The sequence below is a fragment of the Sciurus carolinensis genome, chromosome 3, assembly GCF_902686445.1.
Source record: "Sciurus carolinensis chromosome 3, mSciCar1.2, whole genome shotgun sequence".
Classification (NCBI taxonomy): domain Eukaryota; kingdom Metazoa; phylum Chordata; class Mammalia; order Rodentia; family Sciuridae; genus Sciurus; species Sciurus carolinensis.
The window spans coordinates 59,871,510-59,889,475 of record NC_062215.1 but is presented as its reverse complement, the minus strand read 5'-3'; the positions used below and the strand labels follow the sequence as shown (position 1 = coordinate 59,889,475).

The 17,966-nt window shown below is 48.8% G+C and overlaps 1 pseudogene; it reads left to right on the top strand.

Moving 5' to 3' along the window:
- LOC124979393 (myomesin-2-like) overlaps positions 1 to 17,966 on the top strand; it is a 460,208-nt pseudogene that overhangs the window by 4,704 nt on the left and 437,538 nt on the right.

Sequence of the window (17,966 nt, the reverse complement as noted above, 5' to 3'; positions counted from 1 at the left end):
CTCTGTGCAGAAGCCAAAGGATAAGCAGGAGTTAGCATTTAGGATCCAGGAGAAGCCCACCTGGCAGAGGCATGTGGAAAGCACAGGGGGTGAAATGACCCCTGACTGACTGAGAGGGAGCCAGCACACCTGGGTGAAATAGAATCGAGAGCAGGGATTTGGGGCCACATGTCAGAAGTGATAAGGAAGGCCTGTTGACATGGTAGAGTGATGTTGGCTTCGTCTCTGGAGCTTATGGTTCTTCCATTCATGCTTCCTGTGAAGAAGCTGCAGAATTTTCTGGAATTCTGATCTCACACTTCCCAAGCTTGTAACACCACGTCAGAATTTTATTTGGGGTTTGGGCAGCTGCCAACATGCAGTCAAGCCTGTGGGGTTGTGGGAAGGGCCTTGGACAGGAGCCCTGTACCTGGTTGCAGGACACCCATGGTCACCTCTGATCTGGATGACTTTCCCAACACCCTGGGCACAAGGCTCCCCCAACTCTGATGTCCTAACTTTGGGGCCTGGTGCCCACCCCCAATGGCTAAGCTCAAGGCTGCATCAGCTCTGAGTTCCCAAGGTAGCTCCTCCTTCCCAAGCATCCCACACAGCCTGACCCAACTCACTGCTCACCAGATTACCTCCCGAGTCCTAGAGTGGACTATGGGCATTTATTAGGCACTAACTGAGTACAGTGGTCTGGCCCTTTCCCTCCTGGGGAGGACAAAGGACAAAGGCTTTATCATTATAAAGCCCATAGAAGAAATAGGTGGAGCTCTGTGGCTCAAGGAGAAAGGGCTTTGTGGGGAGGAATAGAGTTTCAAGAGAAAGGGACAGTGGGGAGACTTTTCCACCAGTGGGGTGGAATCCTCAGGAGTAACAAGAAAAGCCCCATTCTGGTGGGGCCTCTGGGATGCATGACGAAGAGGGGAGAAAAAGTTGGCATGTGGGGCCTGGTTCTGAGAACACTCCTGGTTTGGAGGCAGCTATGGCGCTGTGGAGTCGGGTGGAGTGGAGGGGCTCACCAAGGCAGGTTGAAAGGAGCCAGCCTGCTCTCCATCCTCATGGATTGAAGACACCAAGTCTTTTGTTTTATCCTGTCTACCTTTCTAGAACACAGGCTTTTTTTCTGAACTGTGTGTTTAAAGGCTTTGTTCAGTCTCACATTTGCTCAGAAACCACAGCCCCCACAGGAGACCAGGTTCTGGGAGCTGTGTGCCAGTGGACTCACCTTGCTTAGCACCTTGTCACATCAGGTCAGAGCCAGTCACAGGAGCTCGCCATTGGTCTGACCTTGGAGGACAACCAGGCCCTCTATTTTATAAACTGAAGAGGTCACCTGCCTCACTCCAGTGGCACCATCTTTATTAAGAACCTACTGTGCATGAGTTGCATGTACATGAGGAGCAAGGAGCTCGCCCTGCTCTTCAGTAAAGTCACACCAACCTTCTGGCTGTGCAGTGGTGCTTGTTCTATGCGTGTCTCCAGCCCACACACCCAGGCTCCCCTAGAGTGCCGCAGGTGGCTGGTGTGTGTGGGGCATTTGCCCACGGCCACTCCCTGGCTCTGAAGATGGTCAGCTGTTGCAGTGGAGCCTGTCCAAGCCCGAGAGGACTGAGCACACCTGAGCTTGCACCTCCTACCTTGCTCTGTTCACAACTCATACACATGCTCTTCTTCACAATGTCTTTCCTAAAATATAGTCTAAAAATAAAGGTAAAATAAGTGGAGGTGGCATCTCTCACATCTTCTTGCACCTGCTCAGGGATGTGCAAGAGGGCCATGGCCTGTCAGCCCACCGGGTCATCTGCACCCTGATGTAGCACAGCCCCTTGGCCCTACAGGTACCAGTCCCTGGTGGCTTCCTATGGAGAGGCCAAGTGGGAGCGGTTCTTCAGTGAGCTGGCCCAGTTGGAGGAGAACTTGTACCTGGCACTGTCTTAGGCGCGTGACAAACTAGACAAAACGCCCTATAGCAGATGGTAGGAGGCATCTGGTTCTGCACTGCCCAGTGGGGGGCCAGGAGTGGACACGGTTGGTCCCCTTACAGGTGCCTGAGTGCCTGACTGCCAGCCATGCCTCACCATACCCGACCACTCTTGCTCCTCTGGGACAGGTGGAGGACAAGCTGGCATGGGAGAGACATGTATTTGAGGAGTGCATGAGCAGGGCCCCTGTGATCCTGGTGCACCTGAGGTCCCACACCGCCTGGGAGAGGAAGTCCATGAAGCTCTGCTTCATCATGCAGGGGTTCCCCACACCCGTGGTACAATGGTAAGGGACTCTGCTTTGCGGGGACAAGGTCCCACTGCGTCCTAACAAGGATTCCTGGAGGAACACCAGGTGGAGATAGGCTAATAGGAACTCACAAAATGTCCATTTAGTAATAGTAACGTTGATTCAGCTGATCTTCCAGAGCATTTGAGGGCAGCTCCCTGCAGCAGCCTGTGTGTGCATGCTCAGTCTCACCCAGTGACCTCAGCACCACTGCTGGTTCTGTGCACCAAGCCCTTAGTTGTGGTAGGACTCACTTTGGGAAACAGTGTGGGAGCTGAAGAACTAGATCTTCACACCCCGTGGGCCCTGCTTACTTCAGCATCTGCTGCAAAATCAATATCTCTGTGTACGTTCCCTTGTGGATCCATGCTGTCAGGAGGCAGGCAGGGGGCCAGGCTCCCACCCTCAACACAGCTGTGGGAGTCCTGCCCTTCAGGACAATGATAATTTCTGACAAGGTTCAAGCAGATGTTTGGATGTGGCCTACTGTAGGCCAAAGGTTGTCTGGATAACCCTAATAGCACAGCCTGTAAGAAAACCCAAAACAGCCAGTCTCAGTGGTGCACACCTGTGTTCCAGCTACTTGAGAGGCTGAGGCAGGAGAATTGTTAAGTTTGAGGATAGGCTGTGCAAAGTAGTGAGACCCTCTCTCAAAGTTAAGAATAAAAAGTTCTGGGGTAACTCAGTTGTAGAGTGCACCTAGGTTTGATTCCAATACTGCAAAAAACTAAAAATATGAAAAAAATCTGGAAAACAAACTCAAAACAGATATAATGCCTATGGGATCCCCTGTGTGGTGCTGAGAAAGGGGCCAGGCATTGGCAGAGGAGGTATGTTAGAGGGCAGTGTGGAGTTGGGTCAAGGTTGCCTACAGTTGGGTCAAGGTCTGCTTTAAACTAAAATAGAGGTTTCCTTGACCAGGTACAAAGATGGCAGTGTGATCTGCCAGGCCAGTGAGCCAGGGAAGTACCCGATCGAGAGCAAATACGGCATGCGTGCGCTGGAGATGAACAGGTAAGGACCGTTGGGCAGTGTGTGCAGGGACTGCATCCTGGAACTGCTGTTCGAACTCAAAAGAAGGTAGGGCTTCACCCTCCCCTGGTGCCAGGACCCAGGACACAGATCCTGGGAGCAAAAATGGGAAGTAGCTTAAGGAAAACCAGCAGAACCTGGACTCCTAGCTGCACCAACCTGCAAGGCCATCCTGAGGATACCTCTTCAGCAAACTGGCTCACTGCTGGGCCTCAGCCATGACCTCAGCTCAGAGCCTGCAGAGAGGACTGGCCTTGGTCACTTTCCCTTGTAATAAACTGAACAACTGTAGAAGATGCAGATGTTTATGTTACAACTGTGCACATGGCCAGCATTCAGTGTCATTGGTTTGCTGTGCATCTGGCCGTGTCTTTTCTCATGTGACACACACAGACACACACAGACACACGCACAGCCACGCACCTGCATGTGCACACAGAAGCTGGTGACAGCTTTGTTGTTCCAGTGGTGAGCTCGTGCTGTCCTGTCTCTGCATGACAGGCTTGACCTTTCACACAGCATCACAGACCACGCACCTCCTCTTACATCCACAGCCCCCCAGGACACCTGCTGGTGGCACAACTGTCACTCTTTAAACAAATGTGACTGCTTCATTATTGCAGTAATAGTGCACACTTGCCTGGAGGTGAAAGACCTCAGGTTCCCTGTGACTTGGATGAGTCCTTAACCTTCCTGGGCACCATTCTCTTCTGCAAATGATTGCCAGGAGGCAGCAAAGCTTTGAACTTCCCCATCTCCCCAGCAGAACCTGAGGGAATCAGGTTCGAGGTCCCACATTCCACGTGTAAGGGCGTGCATGTGATTGTGTGCTTAGTGATTTATGCCTAATCCATGCGGGGAGAGAGGAGAGTGGTCTTAACAGTGGAAAGCATGAGTGAGACTTTAGAATACAAGGTGGCGTTGAGACTATGACTGAACTGTAAGCAGCATCGTGATGAGACTTCCTCTGTGATGCCCAGAGGCCTTGGAAGAATCACAGAGGGCACACAGCTGACTGTGTCCTTGCCTAGATGCATGCTCATAGCCAAAGTATTTTCTACTGCTTTTAATGAAAAAGTGCATATATTGGGTTCTGTTGGAGTCAGTTTTTGTGACACATGTTAAAACTGTGCGGAAATAACTCAAGATGCTAGTCTAGCAGAGCCTGCCAAGGGAGAGGGTGGGCTCAGTGCAAGCACTTCCAGGACAGTGCAGAGCCAGGTGGGTGGGAAACAGGATGGGGCAGAAACCAAGCAGGAGCAAGGAAGGCTCAGGAGAGATTAGGTGAGGGGACCCTGACTGAGCTACCTAGCAGGGCTCTTGCTGAGGCAAGCCAGTGAGACTAGGTTCCACATGGGGGGTGAGCAGTGAGGAGCCAGACCAGGTATGAAGGAAGGACAGATATGGAGGGGATAGGGCATGGGGAAATCAGAGATGGAGGAGATCAGGTATGGAATGAGATCAGGAATGGGGGGATCAGGAATGAGGGGATCAGGGATAGAGGGAGACCAGGTATGGAGGTAGACGCCAGAGCTAAGCATGATGTCAGGTCTTGTTCTTGGGGACCTGTTGGGAGCTGAGATTGGTGAAGTCGGACTGGAGCTGAGTTCAGGAGCTTCTCTGCCAGTCCTTCTCTATGCTGCAGAGGCCAGTCACCTAGTTTTCTTCTGTGCAGCACCTGCTTGCCTCCCTCTCACCAGCTCTTCTTGCTTCCTGTCTCTGCTAACTCCTGCCTTCTCACCCAGGCTGGGACCAGCTCCTTCCCTAGGCTCTTGGTGGTCCAAGATTGTCATCCCATAGTGCTTTCCATCCTGAGGCCCATTCCAGCACTCAGTTGGAACTCTGCAGGCCCTGGCTGTGGGAGCTGGGTTTCTCTTGCCCACTGGGGCAAACTTCCTGCCTCCTGCTCCTGTATTAGGGCTCCCCTGCAGAGAGAGGTTGGCTCAGGTTGAAATGTGTGAGGGTCATTCCTTGATTCTCTAGAAAAGCCTCACAACTAGTACTACTGCTTCTGCTGTTCATTGGGAACCTACTGTATTCCCTGTGCTCTTCTAGATGCTGGAGTAGGCTGGCCACCAAAGCTGAGCTTCCCATCCTCCAGCCTGAGAAGGTGCCTGAGCACAGCACATGAGAGATTCCCACAGTCAGAGAGGGGAGGCCTGGGGCTGGGCCTGGGGTGCCCTGTTGTGGCAGGAACTCAAGGGGAGGGCTGGTGTTCACAGGAAGGTTGTCTGAGTGAGTTGGAAGTCCAGGGAGGTGCTAGAGAGGAGTGTGGGGTGGGTGGGAGCCTTCAGGTGAGGAAATTTCCATGGGCGCATGAGGCTACTGGGGCTGGAGGGTGGGCATGTCACACTGACTGGTCCCTGTGCCATGGCAAGGATGTTGGTTTTGCTGGAGGGAAGGGGGCTTCAGAGTCTGAGAAGGGAGGGCGGCATCTGACTTTCAATTCAAAATGATCCCTCAGATTACTGATAGATTGGGACCAGAGGTGGACCAGTGAGGAGGGATTCTTGAAAGTTAGAGAAAAAGGAAGGGGAGTGGAGCAGATGGGGAGCATGGGGCTGGCTAAAGTGCCCTAGGGGGGTTGCAGGCAGAGCAGTAGGACTCACAGGCCAGCTATCCCCAGAGTTGTAGGCCCCAGCTGGGAGCCGCTCTGTGGGTAAGGCTCAGGCACAAGTTCTAGTGGAGGGCTGGGAAAGTCAGCAGAGTCCCGTGGCCCTTGCTACTCTTCAGACAGCAGGTCTTCTTCCATCTCCAGACTCTCTGGAAATGTCAATAGGTGCAGGCTAATGTCTAGGAAGAGAATGTGTGCCTCTGTCTGGGGAGCACTGACTTTTAGGGGTTCTGCTGGTCTGGGTGGTCTGTGACTAGTGGGGGCAGAGAGCTCAATGTGAAAACTCTACTTGTTACCAAGCTGTATTTTAATATTTGACCAGAAAAGTGATTTCCCTTCTTGGGCAGGAGGAAAGTCACATAGGGTTTTTGCATCATTCATACTTGACTCTGGGAATAGCTTGGACTTTGAACAGAGTGGATGTAGAGCTCAGACGAAGCTGGCCAATGGGACTCGGAGACCACAGCTCAGTGATCCACAAGCCCTGGCCTCCTCCACAGCCCTGGATTTTGAACAAGCCTGCAAATATTTGGGAAATTTGGGAAAAGGGAATTTCTAAGACTGACTTGTCTCTCATTTTTCTTATCTCTATTAGGGTGTTTTAGTGGATGAAATACTAATGTTCTTTAGGAAAAGAGCAACAGTGAAACCCACAAATGATAGCTCATCTCAGTTGTTCAACCAAAGTGCTGAGTGCACACCATCTGATCTTCGCAACTCCAGGGTGTGGACATGTTCCCTGCCCCTCCTGGGCTGGGCACTGAGCTCCCCATCTGCAGAGGGTGACATTTGCTCCTATGAATATTCTTTGGTTACTGTGACTGGATTTTTAAAACACTGAAAAACAAGCTCACCCTTTGGTACTATTCGGATCTAAACTTGTAAGTGACACTATTTTATTTGCTTGTGGGTTTTCTCTAAGACCCACACCAGGCTCCCATTCCTTCACAGGGGCATATGTGGTTCTCATATTCTGATGGGGCGTTTAGGAGAACCTGCATTTCCATTAGAAATACCAGTTTTGTCCACTCCTTGCAGAACATTTTTAGGACCCAAATTTTTCTTGTACTTGATTTTTAGACTTTGGCATTTAGGTTGTGTTTTGAGTTAAATTTTAAGTCCAGTGTCAATGTCCCTTAGACCCTGAGGGAACTGGACCTTGTCTACCCATGAGGGATTTACTCCTTATCTGGAAACATGAAGTAGCTGTAGTTTCTTGCATGCTGCTGTGTTGGGGACACTTGCACTGAGACCTGGAGGGGCAAAGTGCCCTATGGAAGTTTCTAAAAGTTAAGACCAAAGAAAACTCTATTCTGGGACTCTGTCCAAATAGAAAATAAAACCCTTTCAAGTTCTTACATCATGAAGTAGAGGCTGGAATTAGACCCTAGGCTTGCGGAGGACTTTCTCTGGTGTGGCCTTGAGAAGGAACAGAAGGCAGGTCCTACAGGACTGAGGTGATGGGTGGGGGTCAGTTCTTGCCTGTTCAACTTAGATGCTAAGTCTAGCTGGCAGCATCCCCTCGAGGCCTCCCATCATCCAGCTCTGGACAGACCCTTTTTTGCCCTCTCCTAGAACATGCGTGTGCTTGTCTGTGATATGTATACTCCTACCTTAGTATGTTCTTTACATGGTGAAATGTTCATGAGAGAAGTGTAGAAAGAGTGAGAGATACAACCTATCCTAGCCCTTCTCACGGGTCAGCTGGGAGTCCCCAACTCTGTGGGCTACTGCCATAGGAAAGTAGGTCTTGGAATATTTACAAGTCACAGGCTCCCCTAAAAATCAGATGGAAGTCCATGGACCCAATCCTGAATGTGTGGAAGTGCCCCAGTCTGAAAGGTGGAAGGTCCCGGCATAGGGCTCTCTTTGCTTCCTGTGTCCTGCCTTGGGTCTGAGCATGAAGTGCTGATGGATTCCTTGACAGTTAATTGGTGCTAATGTGCTAGGTGGCTCTGACCACCTCCATGCCTCCAGTCTCTGGGAGGACAAGCTGGGAGCCCAGAGAGAGGATGCCCACCTTGGCTTCTTGGACTCACCCTGCTGCTTCTCTCCTTCCCACAGGCCCAGCATTGGATTGTGCATCCTATGACACAGTCTGTTCCTTCCTGTTCCTCCATCTCTTCCCTGCTCAGGAACAGGGACCGCTATCAGCAAGTCTCAGAACATTGAAAAGCTGGGCTGTTCTGTGGGACATGAGGATCAGGAGGGGCCCTGTGGAGCAGAGAGCACAGGGAATCTTCTCTGAACTTCTGGTCCTGGAGTTCAGCTAAAATATATATATATATATATATATATATATATATATATATATATATATATAAAATTTATTTATTTATTTATATTTTGGTGGTGTTGGGGATTGAACCCAGGACCTTGTGCATGCTAGGCATGTCCTCTACCTGGTGAGCTACATTTCCAGTCCACTCAGCTAATACATTTTAATTGATAATATCGAAGGCAGTATTATATTACAAAATCAGAAGATGTTTTCCAAAGACATTATTTTATTTATTCATCAAAGTTACCCTAGTGAAGTATAAGTACTTGATAAATACATTTTAAGATTTTAAAATATACACAATTTTTCGTTATAAATCGACAAATGACAATCATCAGTCAGTGTGATGGAAGCACAGAACTCGTGACTGATGACTGCAGTCCTCAAATCTCGCCCTCTACCTTCCTGTGAGTTCTGATTGCCCAATATTGAAAAAAATCTGATTCACAAGGATGGGGAGTGGCCAAGGGAAGCAAGGGTCTCCTGGAAATCTCAGGACATGATTCCACTGAATGCAGGTAGTAGAAGCTTCGCCCAAGGCCCAAACACATCAAATTTGTCTACTATTCAAAATTTGCAGGATTGCCCTTTGATGTGTACTGAGAATATCATGGGTCTGAGCACATGCTTTTACTGCAGGGTTAGAAGTTACTAAAATACATAATGAACAGAACATTTTCAGCACAAGATTCACTTTGAAAGCTCTGGAGCACAATTTGTAAACCATCATACTGAATATTACCCAAGTGTGTTGACAGTTAGAGGCTGATGAGATTTCTGGAAACTGATTCATCAAAGTCACCATTTGCCTGTGCTCCCTGAGGATGCGTGGTAGTCCTAACAGCACCTCTCCTCATTCAGCACTCAGGAGCCAGGGTTCGTCCTGTTGGCCAGCCATTCCTGGGCACATACAGGGCTGTTCCTTTAGCTCTGCTGTGTGCTAGGCAGATGCATTGTGCTTCTGACTCCCCCTCTCCAGGCTTGGTCTGTCCCTGTGTGATCCCCACATGGGATCCAGGTCAGGAGGATTTTGCCTGGGCCATTGGTGCAGGAGGCTTTGCCTCTTCACCTGGTGCTCTGACCCCCAACACTGCCAGCCAGGCTTGTGGTGTGGCTCTGTGCTTGTTTCTGTCATCTGTCACATTTTTGCTAGCAGGGTCAGGATTGGAGAAAGGTTTAGGGCTTATCCCAGAAGGGTGTGTTTCTATTTGGAGAATGCACTTAGGAAATCACAATGGTGTCATTTGAAAGAAGTGACACATCAGTGAATGTGTATGAACAAAGAGAGTGGTGACCCCCACCCCACCCAGGTGTGCTTGGGAATCCCCATGGGCGTGTGTGTGTGTGTGTGTGTGTGTGTGTGTACTGCCCAGGAACAACCAGCCAGGATGTGGGGAAGGCATCCCCATGATGGGACTTGCCAGATGCTGGTCAGACAGGTGCACCTGAAGCATGTTTGGAGGTGGGTGGGCAGAGCGGTTCCTGACCAGCTCACATCTGAACCTTGGTTGTGACCAGCTCTGCAGCTGGGTGTGTTCCCACAAGGTGAGCCAGAGATGATGCACTCAGTCTGCATATCTCTGCAAATCTCCATCTCTCCCTTGAGCAATGGTGTTAAAGGTGCTAGATGGTGTGGGCAGACTGAAACAGAGCTTCGGCAGAAGGGAAGGAGTACTGGAAGGTGGTCCAGGTCTCTGAAACTTCTCCTCCCCTTCATTGGAGAGGGGATATTTTCTGCTCAAAGAAAACATTTCTAGCCTCTAGAGGAAGAGAAAAGAAAATGATATTACTAATGATTCCACAGATCAGTTTGTCATGGGGGCATTGTCTTCTTAATGTGCTTTAATATAAGACCCTGGTAAACTTTTTCTTTTTTCAACAGTGAAACTTTTGGAGGGTTGTTTCTTTCCTAGATTAAGACCTTACTCACGGGTCCACTTCTGGGAGGGATACTGCTCCAGGAATGCAATGGTTGGGGTCTGTGGACACTGTTAGGCATTGCTGGCTCAGTTGTGTCTCACTGATAGCTCCCAGAAAAAATGCTCCACAGACATGAGATCTCTCGCAAAAGACTTTATTTATGTGGACGGCTAAGGTGTCCGCTCGGGGTGGAAAAAAGAAAAAAACGAGAAAAAATGGCATATGGCTTCTCCCAGATATTGGAATCTCGCGGACTGGGAGGAACCAATCACGGAGAATTCTTGCAGGCTGACTGATGGACCAATAGCATGTTAGGACGTAACGTGGGAGGCAGGAAGATGGCGGCAGCGTAAACCAGAAATTCCTGTAATGTAAGAGGCAGGCAGAGCGCAAATTGATAGGTGGTGGGGAGGCCAGAAATTTCTGTAACAGAAGAGGCAGGCAGAGGTCAGATTGACAAGTGGTGGGGAGGCAGGAAATTCCTGTAATGGGAGAGACGGGCGGCTTTATACCTTACATTCCCCCATTTCTTTTATATAAAAAAATTTGGGGGGTACATGGATGAAGGTCAGTCTTCTGTAATTACTTCCTGCTGAGTGTGGACGTAGAGCTGGTTCAAGGGAGAGATATCATTGTGGCAGGAAGAGTTGGGGACTTGATAGTTCCTCTGGGGGCACATCTGTAGCCAGGCTCCAATTTTTTGTGAGATCCTGATATTTTCTGTAATACAAGCTGATTGGTTGACATGGAAGTAAAAGACAGGGGGCTCCCCTTTTCGGCTGGCATTCTATTGGAAAAAAAATTCAGTGGTTAGGAAAATTACAAACAGGAATCCAGTCCTCATGGATGGGCATGGTTTTCTGGTGTTTCAATTGTCTGGCTCCCAATTTCTGGAATGGGATAAAGTGTGGGGGGTTCCATGATCTTCAGTCTGAGGCAAAGGAATCCCACAGGAGTGGCCGAGTATCAGTTGGAAGAAGCCTGTGGATTAGGAGCTGGAGAAGGGTTAGTGGACCGAGAATACAGCTTAACCCAAGAAATGTGCAGCCATCCTGGTAGATTTTGTACCTTGACAGCTGTTGGTGTGGCCAGGATCAATGTATAGGGTCCCTGCCACTTGGGAGATAGAGGGATTGTAGCTTCCTGAGGAGGAGAAATAAGAACTAGGTCTCCTATTTGAAGAGGTTGGGTAAGGAGACCAGATAAAGGTTTGGGTAGAGTGGAGTCAGCATAACCCCATGGAAATGCTAGAATGTGATTTAGGAGAGGAATGGATATTTGAGAAGGAAGAAGGAAGGAAGGGGCACTATCCCAGGGGCAGGATGGGACGACTGTACATTGAATCAAAATGGGAAATATTAGTTGGTTTCTTTGGGAGTGAGCGAAGATACAGAAGAGCCAGGGGCAGGAGTTTAACCCAGTGGAGGTGAAGTTCTAAAGAGAGTTTGGTTAAAACATTTTTAAGAGTTTGGTTTGCTCTTTCTACTTTGCCTGATGACTTTGGGTGAAAAGGAATGTGGAAATGCCAAGGGACCCTGAGAGCCTTGGCAAATTGTTGGGTGACTTGGGAAATGAATTCAGGTCCATTATCTGACTGGAAGGAAGTAGGTACTCCAAAGCAAGGAATGATTTCATGAAGGATGAAGTAGAGACAGTTATTGCCCTTTTGTTGGAGGTGGGGATGGCTACAGTCCATCCCGAGAAGGTGTCTATCATAACCAATAGGTATTTAGATTTTCTTACTGTGGGCATGTGAGTGAAATCAAGTTGCCAGTCTACCCCTGGGATGGTGCCACAGGCTTGGTGGGTCGGAAAAATGGGGGACCTGACAGCTGTAGGATTTGCTCCCAGGCAGACTTCACATGAGGAAGAGAGTCCCTTCAGAAATGAGATATCAGAGGAGGACAGTTGCAGATGAGTTTTAGCAAATTGTAAGAGTGAAGAAAGTTTGGGGTGAAACAGATGATGGAGATAGGAAAGTATTTCCCTGTTGGGGGGTAGTGGAGGCAAAAGATCATGGAGAGCCATAATACGGGCTGGCATGAATGAGAGGGCAGCCCTTTTAGCCTCCTCATCTGCCTTGTTATTACCTGAAGAGATGAATGATTGGTGTGTTTGATGGGCATCAAAGAGATGAATGATTGATGTGTTTGTACAAGGCCTATAGTTGCTGGGAGGTGAATAGCCTCAAGGAGTTTTAGAATGTAACTAGAGTTGGTGATGGAGTTTCCTTTTGTAGTAAAAAGGCCTTTCTCTTTCCAGATAGCAGCATGAGAGAGGATAATGTGAAAAGCATATTTGGAGTGGGTGTAGACTGTGAGGAATTGTCCCTTTGCAAGGGTGAATGTGCGGGTAAGGGCAATTAGTTCTGCCTGTTGATTGGTGGTGTTGTTGGGTAGTGGTCCTGACTCTATTACCTTTTTAAGAGAGACAATGGCATATCTAGCTCATCAGATCCCTTTCTGGAGAAATGAGCTTCCATCAGTGAACCATATGAAAGTAGGGTTGTGTAGAGCTCCTTTCTGGACGTTAGAGGGGTAGGAAAGTAATTCTTCCAGGGTCTCAAGGCAGCTATGGGTTGCAGAAGCATGTATATTGGAAGGTAGGGATAAAAGGGTGGCTGGATTTAAAGGAGAGCATGTTTTAAAGGAAATGGAAGAGTCCTCGATAAGAGTGGTTTGTAAGGCTAACACCCGACAGGATGGTAGCATTTGCAAACCTCTATAAATAAGAAGGTTAGACAGATGATGAGGTGAGAGCACTTCAGTGGGAGCCCCAAAAGAGAGTTTTTTTGATTACTGAATTAAGACAAATGCTGCTGCTAATACTCTAAGACATGGTGCCCAGCCCCTTATCGTGGGGTCTAACCTCTTTGACAGGTATGCTGTTGGTCCAAAAGTGGAACCAAACATGTGTCCTAAGACCCCCAGGGCAAACCCACTTTTCTCGGAGACAAACAGGTATAATAATTTGGTTAAATCAGGGAGATATAGGACTGGGGCTCGAAGAAGGGTTTTCCTTAAGATCTGGAAAGGGGCTTTCACTGTGTTGAGGAGAGGTTCAGTGGGAGTACCCTTTGAAGCCTCATATAGGGGAGCTGCCAGGATGGAAAAATTAGGGACCCAGGATCGTAAATATCCTGCTAATCCCAAAAAGGAAAGAATTTCTTCCTCGGTGGATGGAGTGGGCATGTCCTGTGTTAATGCTTGTCTCTGTACACTGATGGCTTTAAATCCAGGTGAGAGGCTGACACCTAAGTAAACAACCTGAGGCTGGGAAAGTTGCACTTTTGCTGGAGAAACCCTATAACCCCTGTCAGCCAGAAAGTTTAAAAGCTTAATTGTGTCCCTTTGGGAGTCCTCAAGAGAGGGACTACATAGAAGAAGATCATCAACATACCGTAAGAGAAAGAAGGAAACAAATGTGAGAGAGGCAAGATCCTGAGATAATGTTTGGCCAAAGAGATGGGGACTGTCTCAGAAACCCTGTGGGAGAACTATCCAGGTCAGCTGAGAAGAAACTCAAGTGAAAGGGTCAGTCCAAGTAAAAGCAAAGATATCCTGTGAATCAGGGTGAAGTGGGACAGTAAAAAATGCATCCTTCAAATCTAGCACTGAAAAGTATGTGGTGGAAGAAGGGATAGAAGAAAGCAGGGTGTAAGGATTGGATACAATGGGAAAGATGGGGACCACTGCTGAGTTAATGATGCGGAGGTCTTGCACTAGACGGTAAGATCCATTAGGTTTCCTAACAGCCAGGATGGGAGTATTATAAGGTGAGTTGGCAGGGCACAGGAAGCCTTTCTGCCTTAAATCCTGGATGATTGGTTGAAGTCCTATAAGGCTCCTTTGGGGAAGGGGATATTGGGCCTGGGCTGGGTAGGATGTTGGGTCCTTTAGATGAATGAGTACAGGTGAGCATATAGCTACAGAGGGTGTATGAGTGTCCCAGACCTTGGGGTCAACCAGGGAGGGAGGAATGGGATATGAGGACTCTGTTTGAGCTGTATTCCTGTAGAGTCATAAGGAGAGGAATAGCAGAGGAGTCTTGGCTAAGGCGCATGGTGGGTGAGAAGGAAATAGAGGCACCCAATTTGGTTAGGATGTCCCTTCCCAGAAGCGGAATGGGACATGAAGGAATTATTAAAAAGGAATGAGTAAAGCCAATTTGTCCTATATGGCAGCTTATTGGAGGCGTTTGTAGGGGTTATATGGTTTTCCCTCTACCCCAACAATAGAGGATTTGGCAGGGGAAGTGGGTCCCCCAAATTCCCGCAGCACTGAGAAGGTGGCTCCAGTGTCTATAAGGAAAGGGATCTGCCTGCCTACCACCATAAGCATCACCCAGGGCTCCTGAGTCTTCTGGGAGCTTGGGCGCCCCTAGCGGTGGACAGTTGGGCAGGTCTAGCTGGCTGAAAGGCTTTGGCCAGCATTTGGTATTTTAATTTTTGTTTTTTTTTTCTTCCCTTCTGTTATAAACCTTGAATGCCACTGCTAGAACCTGTGGCTGTGGGGTAAGGGGTCCCCTATCCAACTGCCTCAATTTGACCTTTATGTCAGGGTAACTTTGGGAAAAGTAGTAAGTCATAAGTAGCTGCCGTCACTCTGGGGTTTCAGGATCCTGGTTAGGGTACCTAAGCATGGTCTCTGTAAGGCGACTTAGAAATGCTGACAGGTTTTCATCTCTGTCCTGTATTACTTCCTGAAGTTTATCATAGTTAATGGACTTAATAGTAGCCTTTTGTAGACCTGCAAGGATGCAGGTTTGAGACCTATCCTGCTGTAGACACCCAGCCTTGGTATTATAGTTCCATAGGGGCTCCCTATCCGGTACCACTTCAGCCCCAATGGGGTGGGTTGGGGTTGATTGATGAATCTAATCTGCATAATTGCGCACCTGTGCCCAGACTCTCCTGCGCTCCTCAGGGGTTAGGGTGTTGGACATGATCTTGTAAATGTCATGCCAGGTAAGATTATAAGAATGGGTAAGGTACTGAAATTCCTTATTGAAGGTTGCAGTGTTGGAGGTGAAGGAACCTAGGCGCTTCTCTATTTGAGACAGATCGGACAGTGAAAAGGGGACATGGACTCTGATTACCCCCTCCGCACCAGCCACCTCCCATAAAGGAGTTAGAACATGTACATGAGACCATGTGGTGGGGGGACTTTGTGGGCTGAATGGAGGAGTGGAAGGAGAAACAGAATGAGGCAAAGAAGAGGAATGGACAGGGGCTTCTGCAGTAGGAGGCCTGTAAGGAGATGACTCCTCAGCTGGATCAAACTGGGAAGAGAAAGAAGGGTTAAAAGTGGGGGGGGAGAAGTCAAGAGAACGTATTCAGGTTTTTGAGGAGAGCAGAGATTAAGTTTAGCCTGAAAAAGGAAAAACACGAAAGGGAAAAGTCTCTTTCCATTCACCAGGTCGCCCACATATGTACTTAATTATAACTAGTATAATTAGGCATATAATTATACCTAGTATAAAGCTAGAATTTAGGGTGTCATAAATAGACCATTCTGACTTACTATCTAAAGGACAGTTTAACTCTAATTCAGGGAACAGGTGAAGGTATTTGAGATGGTTTAATAAACATCTCAGGGGTGAGTTTGCTGGGGTGGAAGTCCTAGATCCCATGGTGAAGACTGAGACCCACCTAGCTAGTGATTAATGGCATCCCAAAACCACATGCTAGGCAATGAGAAGGTAAGAACACAGGTCTGGTCGTCACCAGTACCAGTATCTACCAGGCATTACCCGAGAGAGTTTGAGGACCTGGCCAGGATTTTGAGCAAGATGGAAAAATATAAAAAGAGGCTCAAACCCTGAGAAAGAATCTCAGCACCATAAAATCAGGACTCTACCCAGCATTAGGACCAACCATAACTATGAAAGTCGTGGTTGCAGGCACCCCCACACCTTGGCAGTCTTGAGAGCCCCGGATATTATCAACAGCCGCTTCTCAGATCAACTGAGATGTGTTTAAGTGGTCAGGGGACCTGCCTAAGGGGAACTCACCAATTTGGAGTCCAGCATTGCATGCAGAAAACTGGGCATTCGGGTAAATGGAAGGTGAGTCTCTATCCGCGGGCGCTGGGGCTATCGGATGTGATTCTGCTTGCTTAGTCAGTGGAAAGGCCCGTCCCGGGTATCGGCACCAGATGTTAGGGGTCGCTGGCTCAGTTGTGGCTCACCAATAGCTCCCAGAAAAAACACTCCACAGACACGAGATCTCACGCAGAAGACTTTATTTATGCGGACGGCTAAGGTGTCCACTCAGGGTGGAAAAAAGAAAAAAAAAAAAAATGGCATATGGCTTCTCCCAGATATTGGAATCTCGTGGACTGGGAGGAACCAATCATGGAGGAGAATTCTTGCAGGCTGACTGATGGACCAATAGCATGTTAGGACATAAAGTGGGAGGCAGGAAGATGGCGGCAGCGTAAGCTGGAAATTCCTGTAACGTAAGAGGCGGGCAGAGCACAGATTGACAGGTGGTGGAGAGGCTGGAAATTCCTGTAACAGAAGAGGCAGGTGGAGTGCAAGTTGACAAGTTGTTGGGAGGTGGAAAATTCCTGTAATGGAGAGACGGGCGGCTTTATACCTTACAGACCCGGTTTCACAAATCCCTCAAAAGTGTTGATGTTCTCACACAGGAATGGGAGAGGAACATCTGTTTTCCAGGGTCCTTGAGAGTGTAACATGGATAGTCACTGTGAGGTCACTAGCAGAGAGCCTGACACTGCAAAACCCCAGTCAGGACCAGCAACTGCTTACTCACATCCCCCTTGCTAATCTTCTGGGCATGTGGATGGGACAGTCTCAGCATGAGTGAGCTCGTCTTCTGCAGGACGGATGGGGTTATATGGAAGGTCTGTGCCCCAGGGCATTGGGTTCTCTGTGGTTTTTGGGTCATGGGCTTCCCAAGGATGGACATGCATCCATGTCCCGGGTGGGGTGCAGCCCAGGTTTTTCAATATGTCCTAGTGGAGGGATTTGCATTTGGGTTGTCATATTGTTGGAGCTCCTGGGCATAACCTGTGATCTCGGAAATCCTGGTGAGTATTGAGGTTGGGCTGTGGAATCTGTTTTGCTCTCTAGCAGGTGTATCTCACTTGGGAAGTTAGTGGGTCTCTGCACACACTTTGGCACCCCCTCAAGTGTACCAGATGCAAGCTCTGGTCCCTGTCTGGGCCTCTGTGAGTTCTTAACCACCTACGCCAGGCTGTTGTCCTAGAGATGTTAGGGGACAATGCCAGGTGCAGGCTCCGTCTGTCATGGTGGAGATCATGAGGACAACCTGGAGCAGGCTCCCTGTGCAGGTTCCTAGGCCACCCTGGAGCCTCTTCTGCATGCCTTCCAGGCAGGTGGCCTTGGGCTGTGCTGACCTGGGACCTGGCTTTCCCTGTGATGAGTCCTTGCTCTCAACAGAGCCGGTGCATGTCCCCCAGGCTTGCCCCTTTATTGTCCCTGCCCTAGTGATTCTGCTGGAGGTGGAGTTCACAGGAGCCATGAATACTCTAGAGGCAGAAAGATAGGACCAGAATTGAAGAGACTTTTCCAGAATAAAGTGAAGGGTTGGCAAATGCCTGTGTCTTTTCTTCCACTGAATATTTTGGCTATGTTTACTTGTGGCCATTTCTATGTGAATTTTATTGGAGGGGCTCCATTTAGCACTGGATAGGCATCTAAGGCTTGTCATAGGCACCTGGGCAGGGTCCAGGCAGGCATGGAGATTAGAGGCCTCTGGCATATGCTGTGCACTCTGGAGACTGAGGGCAGGAGGCTCAGAAACCACATGCACCGTTGACTGTGTGCCTCCTCTGGGCTGTGCTTTGGGGGATCCCACTGTGCGTGCTCCTGCTG